This window comes from Myodes glareolus, chromosome 21 (assembly GCF_982192425.1).
Source record: "Myodes glareolus chromosome 21, mMyoGla1.1, whole genome shotgun sequence".
Lineage (NCBI taxonomy): Eukaryota > Metazoa > Chordata > Mammalia > Rodentia > Cricetidae > Myodes > Myodes glareolus.
In genome coordinates, this window is record NC_142046.1 from 15401670 (window position 1) to 15415949 (window position 14280).

The 14280-nt window shown below is 47.7% G+C and overlaps 1 long non-coding RNA gene across 1 annotated transcript in view; it reads left to right on the forward strand.

The window, feature by feature from the left end:
- Positions 1-11986, forward strand: part of LOC125398898 (uncharacterized) — a 12888-nt gene extending 902 nt beyond the window's left edge. Inside the window, exon 3 of the long non-coding RNA XR_007231548.3 lies at positions 10565-11986. This is a non-coding gene — a long non-coding RNA (uncharacterized LOC125398898). The remainder of the gene's footprint in view (positions 1-10564) is intronic.
- The last annotated feature ends 2294 nt before the right edge of the window (positions 11987-14280 follow it).

The following is a 14280-nucleotide window of genomic DNA, read 5'->3' on the forward strand; positions in this document are numbered from 1 at the left end:
CATCCCACCTGCGACGGTCGTCCCGTAAAAGCAGTGGAAACGGAGCTGACAGTGAATTCTGAGCTGAGCTGCGGGTGGATCCACGTCTCCAGGTCATCTGCTCCAGCTCTTCATCTGTGTGGGTCCTCTTGGGTCCTCATAGTTCCCAGGCTAACTGTAGAGCCATACGTTGGTAAATTGTTTAATCATTAAAGCGAAGTGTTCCATGATCCCGAATACATCCTTACTCGAAAGAAGAAAGTCAGTGAGGACAGCAATGAACACCGGGCGTTTTTATGGCTGTAGATGTGGACGTGGGTATCAGTGATTTGTGCGCCAGCTGACTGATAAGATACACAAGCTATACAGATTATTCTTCCCTCCCTGAATAATCTCCGACCCCTTTTGCTGTGACAATTGACCATCACTATGAGAGTTTCTGAGCTGTCAATTGTTCTCAGAATCTACGCACCTACCTTTCAGCTAGTCACATCGATATTTTAATCAACTTTAAAACTATTAAAACTACGTAGTGAAGCTTTCAACCTTTTCTTCCTTTCCAGACATAGACTCTTTTTGCTTTGAGAAGGAAATAAAACAAAACAAAACAAAAAGGCCGGGCGGTGGTGGTGCATGCGGATCTCTGAGAGTTCGAGGCCAGCCTGGGCTACAAGAGCTAGTTCCAGGGCAGGCTTCAAAGCTACAGAGAAACCCTGTCTCGAAAAACTAAAAAAAAAAAAAAAAAAAAAAAAAAAGAGAGAGAGAGAGAGAGAGAGACTTGGGATGGGGTAAACTAGGGAAACTGCATGGAGAAGATGACACCTCAAGCCCTGGCAGATGGGCTGCAGGCTGCATTAGATGCTGAACCAAGTTGTTTGGTAAGGAACACACAGTAGAGAGTTGCCAGTGTAGATTAGAAGCTTGCTGAGCAGAAGCATGGCCTAGAGGGAATTTGCCAACATTCATTGCAACATATATATCATTATCCCTCCTAAACAGATTATGCAGTCCATAATGTGTGACTTACTTTGCGAAGCAGTGTATCCTGGATACTGTTTTCAGTGCTAAGGATTCAGCCCAGCGCCTTGGGCATGCCAAGCACAACCTGCTGTGGAATAATCCTTGTGTACACTGTGAAGATGTTTTAATCTCATTGGTTTAATAAGGAGGCAACTGGCCAACAGCTAGGCAGAAAGAAGTTAAGCAAGAGAGCCGAATAGAGAGAACATTGGGAAGGAGAAAGCAGGAGATGAACACACCCTGCTCTGCCACATGGTAGAGCGTAGTAAGACATACCGGTTAGTAAGTTGAAAGAGTTAGTTAAGGGGGCTGGAGAGATGGCTCAGTGGTTAAGAGCACTGGCTGCTCTTCCAGAGGTCCTGAGTTCAATTCCCAGCAACCACATGGCTCACAACCATCTGTAATGAGATCTGGTGTCTTCTTCTGGCGTGCGGACATTCATGGAAGGAATGTTGTATACATAAGAAATAAATAAATATTCTTAAAAAAGAAAGAGCTAGTTAATAATAAGCCTAAGCCATTGACCGAGTAGTTATGATTAATAATAAGTCTCTTTGTGGTTATTTGGGATCTGGTGGGTGAGACAGAAAAGTCTGCCTACACATCCACAGGGAGCCACACTGCAGCCCCTCACAGGTTTTAATGTTTTGATTGTGGGTTTTTTTGTTGTTGTTGTGGGGTTTTTTTGTTTTGTTTTGTGTTTTTTTTTTGGTTTTTCAAGACAGGGTTTCTTTGTAGCTGTGAAGCCTATCTGTAGACCAGGCTGGCCTCGTACTCACAGAGATCTGCCTGCCAAGTGCTGAGATTAAAGGCATGTGCCACCACCGCCTGACATAATGATTGTTTATATTCCATATATGCCATGGTTTACTGATGCAGTCCTAACTACTGGACCACTTCCCATGTCTCCTATCACAAATGATGTCATCTTTGTACACATGTGTGTTTCTATACCATTAAGTTCCTACAAATGAAGCTAGTGCATGACTATACACACTTCAATATATGGCAGGTTACTCCTGCCATTTGAAAGGCAGAGGCAGGTGGATTCTGTGGGTTCAAGGCCTGGTCCACATAGAGTTCCAGGCCATCCAGGACTACATAGAGAAACCTTGTCTCAAATAAATAAATAAATAGACAAATAAAGTTATAGTAGATATACTGGTAAATTATCTTCCAGTTAGTTTTTACTATTTTTCTTGTCTGTTTGTTTTTTGTGGCTTTTCAAGACAGGGTTTCTTCTTGTAACAGCTCTGACTGTCCTGTAGATCAGGTTGACCTCCAACTCTCAGAGATCCTCCTGCTGCTGCCTCCCAAGTGCTGGGATTAAAGTCATGTGCCACCACAGCCCAGCTTAGCTTCGGTGTTTTATTTTTTTGTGTATGGACATTTTGTCTGAATTTATTATGTCTATGTACCTGATTGCCTATGGAGACCAGCAGAGGGTGTTGGATCCCCTGGAACTGGAGCTACAGATGGCTATGAGCCACTATATGGGTGCTGAGAATTGAACCATGGTCCTTGAGAAAAGCAGCCAGTGCTTTTAACTGGTCAGCTGCCACCTCTCCAGCTTTTAGCATTACTGTTACATTTTATTTCCTTTTTGAGACAGCCAGGCTTTGGGTGGGAGGAGCCCATTTCTAATTTGCTAACAGATGCCAGGACGGCTGATCCTTGCTGGCAGGAATTCTAGCCTCTCTAGGTCTGGCCTTTTTATGTTGTGGGATACTTGTACACTGTGTGAAGATATATTGCTATAATTGGTTTCATAAAGAGCTGAATAACACATCTAGGCAGGAGGTAAGGCGGGACTTCCAGGCAGAGAGGGAGGAAGTAGGAGAGGAATCAGAGACTCCAGGAGACACAGAAGAAACAAGAATGTACATTAATAAAAGTGGGTTAATTTAAACTATAAGTTAGGGTAGCTTTAAAAAGCCTATGTTAAGGCCAATCTTTCATAATTAATAAAGTTTCCTCGTGTCCTTATTTGGGAGCTGTCTGGTGGATCAGAAAGACTTAATACATTTCTGCCCATACAACGAAGAGCTGGCCCATTAGCTCTAAAGTCATCCCATGTAGATCCTGGATTCTGTGGTTTAGTTCCCTCTGGCTCTGCCCCGGCTTGCTGTACAGACTGCCCTCTCATTTCCTCCTATCTGTCTCTGTGCACACTGGCAGGGCTGGGCACGATAGCCAGCATTCCCGCTGCCTGTCACTCTGAGTCTGAAGTCCCTTCACAGACTCATGCTTGTCATGCTGGTATCGCAGTTGCTGGGGTCATTTGGGAGGTTCTAGAAGGTATTTGTTAGCTTTGTGAGATAGGGTCTCACTATGTAGGCTTCCTGCAACTCACAGAGATCCTCCTGCCTCTGCCTCTGGAGTGCTAGGATTAAAGTGGTGTGCCATCACGGCTATACAGGAAAGGTTGTTTTGTTCTGTTTTTTTGTTTTGTTTTTTGTCTTTTGAGATAGGGTTTCTCTAGCTTTGCCATGTGTCCCATGCACCCGCATCTACACTCCCCCAACCCCGCGCATGTGTGCACACACACACCTGCTTCCTCATCTGTCACAGTGGGAAATGTCTTTGCATCAGGGCTCCTGCTGCTCCACTGTGCTTTTCTGCTATGAAACCTTGAACCACAATAACCATCCCCCCATTGTTTCTGTGTGCTATTTTAGTCCCAACAACACAAACAACCAACACAGAGGACGGGTACTGTCTGCAGACCTGTCTGTGGCCATGATAAACTGACCTTTGGGACTGGTCTGAGGGAGCCAGCAGTGTGGGCTCCACTCTGGGATGGCATGAGTGCCACCTAGTGTACAGTCTGGTGGGAATGCTTCTAGAAACACTAACAGTCACTTCACTGGGAAGCACACAAGAGGCTACCTTGGTTATGCTCTGGCAAAGAATTTGTCTCCATTCTGCCCATGTTCTGAAAATTGGGTTGAGGTTAGACTGAAAAGATAGACTAATTTGTTTGGCAGAGGAAGGTTCAAGACAGCAGAGCTTCAGGCTGGGGATGGTTCTGGCTTTAGCCAGGTTTATAAGAATTGTAAGGTGAAGTGAAATGGGATTTGAAGAGGGTACAGTCTGAGCAGAAAAGGAGTGCTGGCATAAAGGTATGTACCACCATGCCCAGCCCAAAGATTGAATTATTTATTTACTTATTATTCGTTTGTTTGTTTTTAAATTTTTTTCAAGACAGGGTTTCTCTGTGTAGCTTTTGCTGACCTGGAACTCACTCCGGTAGACCAGGCTGGCCTTGAACTCAGAGATCCATCTGCCTCTGCCTCCTGACGGCTGGGATTAGAGGTGTGCACCACCTCCACCCAACTTCAAAGATCTATTTTTTCTTTGTGTGTATGAATGTTTTGCTTGCTTGCATGCATGTATGTGTAGCTATGTATGTAGTGACACCAGAGGTGGACATCAGATCCCCTAGAACTAAAGGTGCAGATGTTATGAGAAGCTACTTGGGTGTTGGGAACCAAACCTGTGTCCTCTGCAACAGTAGCAAAGACATTTAACTGCTGAGCCCTCTCTCTCCAGCCTAGCTTGATGCTTTTTATGTTTGTTTGGTTTTGCTTTTCTTTATGAAACAGACAGGGTCTCTCTACATAGACCTGGCTGTCCTAGAACTCACTAGTAGACCAGGTTGACCTAAATTCATAGAGCCAGCTCACTGCTTCTTTATTGGCCATCGCGTGGACAGCTTCCTCTCCATGCTGCCCTCACCACAGCCAGCAGCTCCATGGTTGACAGAACCTTCCCCACTTGCCAGATCACCACTCCTGATCCCGAGAGTCGGACTCTTCTCCTAGTTGCTGTTCCTGGGGCGATTTGGTCACATGATGCACTGACACACTACACTTGCACCCTGTGGGAAGCTGAGGCCACGGGCCTCATGAACTTCAGAAATGAACTTCTGCCTCCCCAAGGCCTAGTGGCCATTCCAGACTCCGCCTTCTTCAGCTATACCATCTGAAGAATGGCATCTGTTTTATGAAGGAGAGGCTGGGCTGAGAGGTGCAGATGGGAGAACTGGTGTGTTTGGTGCGGGATGAATCCACACCTAGGCCAGAGATGAGACACTCCAGGTGAAGGCAGAGCTCAGGCCCCAAGGCTGGCTTTGCCCACGCTGCACCCTCTCTATCCTGGTCACAGCCAGTCCCCTTGTCCCTCTCCCAGATGGCTTTATGCTACTGTAATACATATATATGTGTGTGTGTTTTTCCATATTTCAGAGTCCTGGTCAGGTGAATTAAAGACCTCATACTACAGTACTCAGGTCTCCATATGTATCTGAGGGCCTTTGTTTTCCTTTAGCCCGAGGCCTTGGGCTTGCCAAGCAGGCATTCTGCCAGGAAGCTCTACTCCCAACTCTTCTTTTAGTTTCTGCGACAGAGGCTCATTCAGTAAGTCACCTAGGCTGGACTTGAACTTGCGATCCTCCTGAGGAACTAGGATTAGAGGTCGGTCCCATTATGAGTAGCTCCTATGTAACCTCTGTTTTGTTTGTTTGTTTGTTTTGTTTTGTTTTTCGAGACAGGGTTTCTTAGTAGCTATGGAGTCAGTCCTGGAACTAGCTCTGTAGACCAGGCTGGTCTCGAACTCACAGAGATCCACCTGCCTCTGCCTCCCGAGTGCTGGGATTAAAGGCATGCACCACCACCGCCCAGTGAGGCATTGTATGTAACCTCTTAATCTCTTAAATTAATTACTCTCTGATCAGAGGAGACTTTTGTCCCCAGACTCTGGTTTCCCCCTTTTTTTCTCCAACAATTTTACAATCCCAAGCACCTCTCTGTGTTGGAATGATGTGTCCGCTTATGGCCACACTGTTTCCTATCTATAATGTATTTCAGAAGTTAGGCTTTTTTTTAAAAAGATCTATTTATTTATTTATTAGATATACAGTGTTCTGGCTGCGGGTATACCTGCAGTCTAGAAGAGGCACCAGATCTCATTATAGATGGTTGAGAGTCACCATATGTATGGATTTGAACTCATGATCTCTAGAAGATCAGCCAGTGCTCTTAACCACTGAGCCATCTCTCTAGCCCTTCTTTTTAATGCTAATCAATAATCAGTGTACCCAGTTCATAAAAAAACGCACACACATACCCACCTTGAGGCTCCAAGAGAAGCTTCTGCCCATCTCTACTAGTCAGAGGCAGCTTCTGGACCTGAGTGCATGGTGCATGTCTGGCCATTGTTCTAAGCAGCCCACCTACCTGCAGAGACAGGTACAGGGGAGAGAGCCTTTCTCTGGACTGCTGACAGCCATACCATTGTAGAGCCTGTAGTCACCTACGCAGCAAGATCAGCTGTGCACCCAGGTCGCAGGGGTGAGGAGGATAGGGGAGGGGACGGACCCAAGGACATTCCCCCTTCTTGCCTGTTCAGCTTCAAAACTAAAAGCATAAATATTCCAAAAGAATAAGGACCAGGAGGGGCTGGAGAGATGCTCAGAGGTTAAGAGTACTGACTGCTCTTCTAGAGGTCCTGAGTTCAATTCCCAGCAACCACATGGTGGCTCACAACCACCTGTAATGAGATCTGGTGCCCTCTTCTGGCCTGCAGGCATACATGGAGGCTAAACACTGTGTACATAATAAATAAATAAATCTTTAAAAAAAAAAAGAATAAGGACCAGGTGGTTAAGAGTACTGGCAGTTCTTCCAGAGGACCAGGGTTCAATTCCCAGCACACACATGGCAGCTCACAACTGTTTATAGCTCCGGTTTCAGTGGATCTGACAGCTTCACAGAGATATACAGGCAGGCAAAACACCACTGCACATAAAATAAAAATAAAGAAGAGAGAGAGGGCTGGGCAGTGGTGGCACACACCTTTAATCCCAGCCCTCAGAAGCAGGTTGAACTCAGTGAGTTTGAGGCCAATCTGGTCTACAGAGCAAGCTCCAGGACAGCTAACACTACACAGAGAAACCCAGTCTGGAAAAATCAAAATGAAACAAAAATAGGACCCAAACCTTCCTTCAGGCACTGCCAAGAGTACACTGAGTCAGGCAACGTGTTACTGAAGGTCCAGGGAGGATCACACTTGGGCACATGCAGTGATCCACAGGCCACCCGACTGGTTTCTGTCCCTGTAGCCACCACCAGCCGCACCGCAGGACAGCACTTGGTGGCTCTGTATACTGTGTCCTGTCACACACAGGCTTCAGCTGCTTGCTCTTTACTGGCACCAGCAGAGCAGACTCAGGCTTCCTCTTCCCAGGAACAGCTCCTCGAGATCAACAGGAAATTCCCACAGGCTAGGCCGGCCACTGCTGACCCTGTTCTCATAAACAAGAGCAGGACAGAGCCACAGCCAGGCCTTTCCCACTTCCTCCACACAGCTGAGTGGGTGGGGCCCACTCTGGGGGTAAGGTGGGGACTGCAGCCAGCATGTGCCTTCTATCTGCCCCCTGGCTTGGGAAAGGGCTCCAGATGCTACTGGATGCAGTTGGCAGCTCCCAGGTCACCTGACTTTTGTGAGGCAGGTAGAGAGGGAATAGATGGGGACAGGGATGTGGAACTCTTCTGGGGAGACTTTTTTTGTTTTGTTTTCTGAAACAAGGTTTCTCTGTGTATCCCTGGCTGTGCTGGAACTGGCTCTGTAGACCAGGCTGGCCTAAAACACAAGGGTACACCTATCTCTGACTTCCGAGTACTGGGATTCATGCCCAGGTTGGGAGACTTTAAGATTTATACTTGTGAATGTATATGTATGTGTTAGTATGCATGAGTGATGTGTATAGTTGCCTGTAGAGACCAAAAGAGGATGTCAGATGCCCTGGAGCTAAAGTTACAGACCACATGACATGGGAGCTGGGAACTGAACTCATGTACCAGGAGAGCAGTGTAAGATCTTTACCGCTGAACAGTCTTTCCTGTTGTGGAATCCTACTTTAACTATGTAAAGATGTGTTGCATTTGTTTATGCTGCATTGGTTAACTTTGTAAAGATGTGTTACTTTTGTTTCACCTTGCCTGCCTAAGGCACCTGACTGGTCTAATAAAGACTGAATGGCCAATAGCTGAGCAATAGAGGGATAGGTGGAACTGGCAGACAGAGAGTAAGTAGGAGGAGGAATCTAGGCTGGAGGGAGAAGAGAGAAAGAGGGAGAAAGAGAGATACACTGGGGTCCAGCCAGCTGCCTGCCAGGCAGACAAGGAGGAAGCAGGAAAGTAGGACATACAGAATGAAAGAAAACGTAAAAAGTCCCAAGGCAAAACATAGATGAAGAGAAACAGATTAATATAAGTTATAAGAGCAAGTGGAGGCCAAGCGGTGGTACATGCCTTTTTTAATCCCAGCACTTGGAAGGCAGAGGCAGGCGGATCTCTGTGAGTTCGAGGCCAGCTACAAGAACTAGTTCCAGGACAGGCTCCAAGCCTGCTTCAAAAAACAAAAAAGAAACAAACAAACAAAAAAAACAAAACAAAACAAAAAATGGGGGAGCTAGTGGGACAAGCATAAGATATAAGATAAAGCTGAGCGTAACTAATAAGTCTCCATGTTATGATTTGGCGCTGGTGGTTCAAGAAAGCCTGATACTCTCTCCAGCTCCACTTAGGGAAAGTTTCTACTCAGGCCACATAGAAAAGGGCAACAACAGACCAAAGAAAGTTCCACTGAGTCCAGCATGGCCAATTGGTGAGTTTACTGAGACTGCTTACGGGCTCATGAGCGAGCTCTTGCACCGCAGGATGGCTGCTGGCTTGAAAGCTGTGGAGTGTCCCCTTACACATCCTGTCAAATGCAGCACCTCTTGAGATCACAGGTTGCCACATGTGGAATTTTCCTTTACACTGTGTGAATATATGTTGCTGTGATTGGTTTACTAAAGAAGTTGACTGGCCAATAGCTGGACAGGATAAGGTTAGGTGGGAGAACCAGACTAAGGACACTGGTAAGAAGGGTGGAGTCAGAGGAGTCACCAGAGAGACACAGAAAGGAAACAGGAGGTGCGAGATGAAAGGGAGGTAATGCCATGTGGCAGAATGCAGATTAATATAAATGGGTTGATTTATGTTGTAAGAGCTAGTTAGTAATATGCCTAAGCAATCAGGTGAGTCTTCATAATTAATATTAAGTCTGCATGTCAGTTATTTGGGAACTAGTGGGTGGGAAAGAAAAGTGGGTGGGAAAGAAAAGTAGCCTACAGCCACAGCAGGGTTACACGGTGTGGATGGAAGGGAGTGAGTGACTGAACTATCAGATTAAGGTCTGATCGTCCCTCACTTCTACCAGAGAATGTAGAGTCAGTCTTGTGGGGACACCTCTGGATACCCACAGCTGCCCTGATTTCAAGATGGTTACCCCAGATCATGCCTGGAGGATACCACAACAGAAGATTGATCCCCTATTCCACATGTGACGAGTAAGCCAGGGAAGTCTTTACCTTTGATATCCGGAATCCAAATAGTATGAAACCAGTAGCAAACATGCATCACCTTGTGTATTAAACAAAAAAAGTCACCAGGTGGCAGTGAGTTATAGGCCAGCCTACAGAGTGAGTTCTATGACAGTCAGGGCTATACAGAGAAACCCTGTCTCAAAAAAAGGAAGGAAGGAAGGAAGGAAGGAAGGAAGGAAGGAAGGAAGAAAGAAAGAAAGAAAGAAAGAAAGAAAGGAAGGAAGGAAGGAAGGAAGGAAGGAAGGAAGAACCCCATGATAAAAGTTTGTTCAAAGGTTGGGGTTGGAGTCTCCTGTCTGCTGTTGGGGAGAACTGAGGAGCAGGTGGAGGCAGGGAAGGCTCAGGGAAAGCAAAGCATCTAGCCCCAGGACTGCAGTGTGCATGTTCAAGTTCACAACCTCACTTTCTTTCCTGAGGTGCTGGTTGCAACATGCTGCTCATGTTGAGCCTTGTCAACAGGGGACAGAGGCCATTGCCAAGGTTCAGGTCATGAGATCAACATCATGGGTTTATTTTGCAGATTACATGATGGTTTCTAAATAGGCCACTTTTGGGTTTGGAGCCTGTGGCAAGCACTCTTAAGTGCCTTCCCCACACCAATATATTCTCAAAACATCCTACAGGGAGCTGGGTACTAAACTGAACCTCAAAGGTGAGGAATGCTGGCTTGGTGGCACATGCCTTTGATCTCAGCTCTTGGGAGCCTAAAGCAAGTGGATCTCTGTGAGCCCAAGGTCAGCCAGGGCTATGTGGTGGGATCCTCTCAATAAATAAACAAATATAAAAACCTAAAAAATTCTTTTTGGAAAAAAAAAAGTTAAGTAACCTGAAGTTCAGAGAAATTCACTGTTGGTAAGTGAGCATGTGGCAGCTATGATTCTAGCCATATCTGAATAGAGACTCAAGTCTTTATTTATTCATTTGTTTATTTTTATTATTATTTTTGCTTGTTTGGTTTTGTTTTTCAAGCCAGAGTTTCACTATTTAGCCCTGGCTCTTCTGGAACTTGCTCTGTAGACCAGGCTGACCTTGAACTCACAGAGATCTGCCTGCCTCTGCCTGAGTGTTACCACCACCCGGCTGAGACTCAGATCTTCAATTGTGCACTTACTGACTAATGTCTCCTTTTCCAAGTGCAGGCAAAGAACCTCGGCCTACACGTGTGCACATGGTCAGTGCTTGGGAAGCATTCTGCCTTGCCAGCTTCTCACACTCACCACACCCAGGTCAGCGCACCCAAAGTTCTGAGAAGGCCTGCAGCATAAGAAGACACTGTGGTAGCATATGCGTACAATCCCAGCACATAGAGCTCTGAGTGGGAAACAAGGTCCAGGCCTGCCTGGGCTTTATAGGGAGACCCTGTCTCAAAAACTGAAAAGGACAAAGAAAAACAACACCAAAACAAAGATACCATTCAACCAGAATTTTTTGACCAACACGACCAGAGACTGCTAAGCAGCATGTCAGCAGCAGGCACTGAGAAGACCTGAGAGAAAAATAAACAGTCTCCAAATAAAAGTCTTGGTTGAAAAAGCACAGCCAGCAGGTGTCACTCAACTGTCCGACACATTGCAGAATATACTGTCCCTGCGTTAAGGACCCAAAGGATATGGTTCTGGCCTTTGCTCCTCTTGGGGAAGGCTGCTAAGTAAGGCTGAGACTGCTCTGCTAGCTGCATGTTGGCTGTCCTGCTAAAGCTGACCCTGACCATCTGTGCAGAGTTGACATCTCCCTTGACTTCATGGATGCTGCAATACTAGACGGCAACTTTTGCAGTCTTGAAGCCAGACCTTGCTGGGGATCCATGAACCAACCTTAGACCCAGACCAGTTAATGGACTTAGTGGAGTTAGTGGAGGCTTCCGGAGAGTAAATGCCCCAAAAGTAAGTATCCCTGGGGCACAAACAGTGGTAAGAGTGATCTCAGCATGAGGCAGAGGAGCCATCCAAAGAATGCTGCTCTGGAGGTGGGAAGTGACAAGGGAGGAGTAACAGTGGTGGGACAGGCCATACAAGGACTTCCACTTAAAACCAAGGACACACTCTCCACAGTGAGTAAGTGCACAGGGAGCACTCTGAGTAAGTGCACAGGAAGCACTCTGTTACGCACTTTGCCCAGAGACAAGGTGGCAGTGTGTGTAGGGTAAAAGGGCCAGTCAAAGAAACACACCCTAGTTCTGAGACCCGAGCCAGTGAAAGAAATGCTTTAGCCCCGAACCCAGACCCAAAGAAATGCACCTTGTCTCTGAAACCAGTGCCAAAGAAACATACTTTGTCCCTAGACTCAGAGTCTGTGAAAGAAATATGCCCTAGCCCCAAAACTAGAGCCAAAAACCTTAAAAGGTCAGTGAAAGAAGCACAGCTTGGCCCTGAAATCACTCATTTCTGCCTCTGATAAACTAACTAACCAATCCCTCCTCTCCCTGGAAAAACTCCACCCCTAAGAAGGCCTATATAAGTCCCTCTGCCTGTTCAGGTTCTGGCTGCTCTTCTTCCACCCCGGTAGAGGCAGCCACTCTCATGGATTCTTCCCTCCCAATAAATCTCTTGAACAAGGTTTGGGTGAAGACCTTCCTTTGCTGGAGCATAGCAAAGCGGGACTGTAACATTTTCTCTGGAGAAGCCTTCACCTGGCAAGCCAAGTGAAGTCAGAAGCAGAGGTGAACGGAGCAGGGCTGTAACAGGGAAAACTTCCCCTAGCAGAGCAGAGTTGCTACATTCCCCAGAACCAGAGCCACGTTGTAGCAACTTAGCTGGGAAGCCCTCTTCTGCAGGAGCAGAGCTGTTACTTTGGGGAAACCTTCCCTAGAGCAGGGTTGTAAACTGCTACGCTTACTGTGGCCTCTGCTATTCCCTGGTCAGAATACTCTTCTACCCGAACTGTAACACTCAGTATTCCCCAGCCCCTGACTGCCAGGATCCCTTTCCTTCTGAGCTGTGCCACCTCTGATGTAAAGTATAGTATAGATGCTTCTGTAGACCTGGGGAGGACAGCAGAAACAGCCCGAGTTGGGAGGCCAAAGTACTGACAGGAGTTAGCCATAAAGGGGGTGACACATTCTGGGACCTGGATGGGTCTAAGAGGGATTACAGAACATACCATAACTGGGGGATCCAGTTTGTGGCTGGAGGGCAGTGCAAGCACCCAGAAGTTGACATGGGTGGCCAGTGGCAAAGCACCTAGAGTCAGAAAGATACAGAAGCTGTCCAGGCCACCTCTGCACTGCCTCCTCCTCAGTCAGGACTGGGACACCTGCTGAGGCTGTGCAATCACTTGCTCATGGTAGAGGAACCAGAACTGAGGCTCCAGACTCACATGCTCCTCCAGTGCCCTTCTTCCTGGAAGTGTCCCTTCCGCAACCCTGTCCATGTATCCATGGGTACCTCTCCTCTGGACTACCATGGGGCTCTTTCTGTCATAACAGTGCTCAATCCTCAGCTTCTATGGCCTGATATCTGTTTCCCCTCAGGCTGCAGTGCTGAGGAGGGCAGGGACACATTTCGTAGCATGTGTCCACAGCAGACTATTATGGCAGGGCAGGAGAGTGAGCCCAGGAATGGAGAGATGGCAAGCAAGACTCCAGGTACCCATGAGGATCCCATCTGGGTCCTTCTGGGGTCTTTGCCTATTAGGCTGTGCCTCGATGTCCCCACATGAAAACCTGGAATCTCATTTGGTTCCTCCCTTGAAGCTCCTTCAAGCAGCAAATAAACCTGTCCAGACTCCTGACTCACAGGGCAATCCCTCGAAGCCCCCACTCTCTACAACCCGCCTTCTAGCAGGTGTCCTCAGCAGACAAAAGAAACACTGGGAGGAAGGCCATCACAATGTTTCTTGATCTCCTATCCTATGCCCTACAGACCCTAGGAGGCAAGAAGGTCCTGAGTATCAACACCCCTCAACCCCAACAAGCTATAGGACTGGGAAGACAGGGAGTCAAGCCACCATCACCCCAGTATCTCCTCCACAGTCCTTGCTTCCTTCCCCTGGACTGCCACAGGAGAACTTAACCTTCACTGACAGTGTGTCCCGATCATTTTCACTGTCCCAAACCTATGAACACACTTAAATTCTGCTTCCCTTCCTCCCCTTCCTTCAGTGCTGTCTGCTACTCTGTGTACTCCAGAGAGCAGAACACAGTCAACTGGGGTTAAAGGAATCATCGCCCCCTTTCCAAGGTGGAAGGTCTTTTAGAACTTTCAGGTATACATTCCCCTTTTCACAATTTAGCTTCCAATTTCATTGTGTTCCTTCAGCCTGGGAGCATCTTTGCTGACCTCCGGCTCACCCACACCTTCACAGATCTGATACTCCTTCCCGCCGGTGGAAGCACAAGACAGCGGCAGAACCAACTGGGTTTCACATCAAGAACCGGTCGTCCGGGGAACCCCAGTCCAAAGACCGAGGTCCCTAAAGCCGGTGATCCTGCCCCCATGGCAGATAACTGTCCCGCAGATCAGGAAGAGGGAGGGGTCCAAGGAAAGAGACTGGCGCCGGGAAGCCCAAGGCTGAGAACCGGGAGAGCTGCTGATTGGGGGTGCTGTCCAGAGAACGCCCAGCGGGACCCACAGGGAAGCGGACGGGCGCGCGGAGGGGCGCGGGTCTGCGGGGACCAGCGCAGCAAGTGGGATGTGGGAAGCGCGGCGGAAACTCGGGTGAGAGGCGCGCGCGGAGGCCGAGCGCAAGTGAGTGGGTTCCGTGAGGTGACAGCGAGCGTCGCTTTCCCCACCCGACCCACTCGCCTGGGCCCGCCGCTCCCAGCCGCACGTCCCGATTCTGGCTTCTAATAGCGGCTCACGCCGTGGATCTTTGGCGCCTTGTTTTGTTTGCTGGTCACTGTACCACTTTCT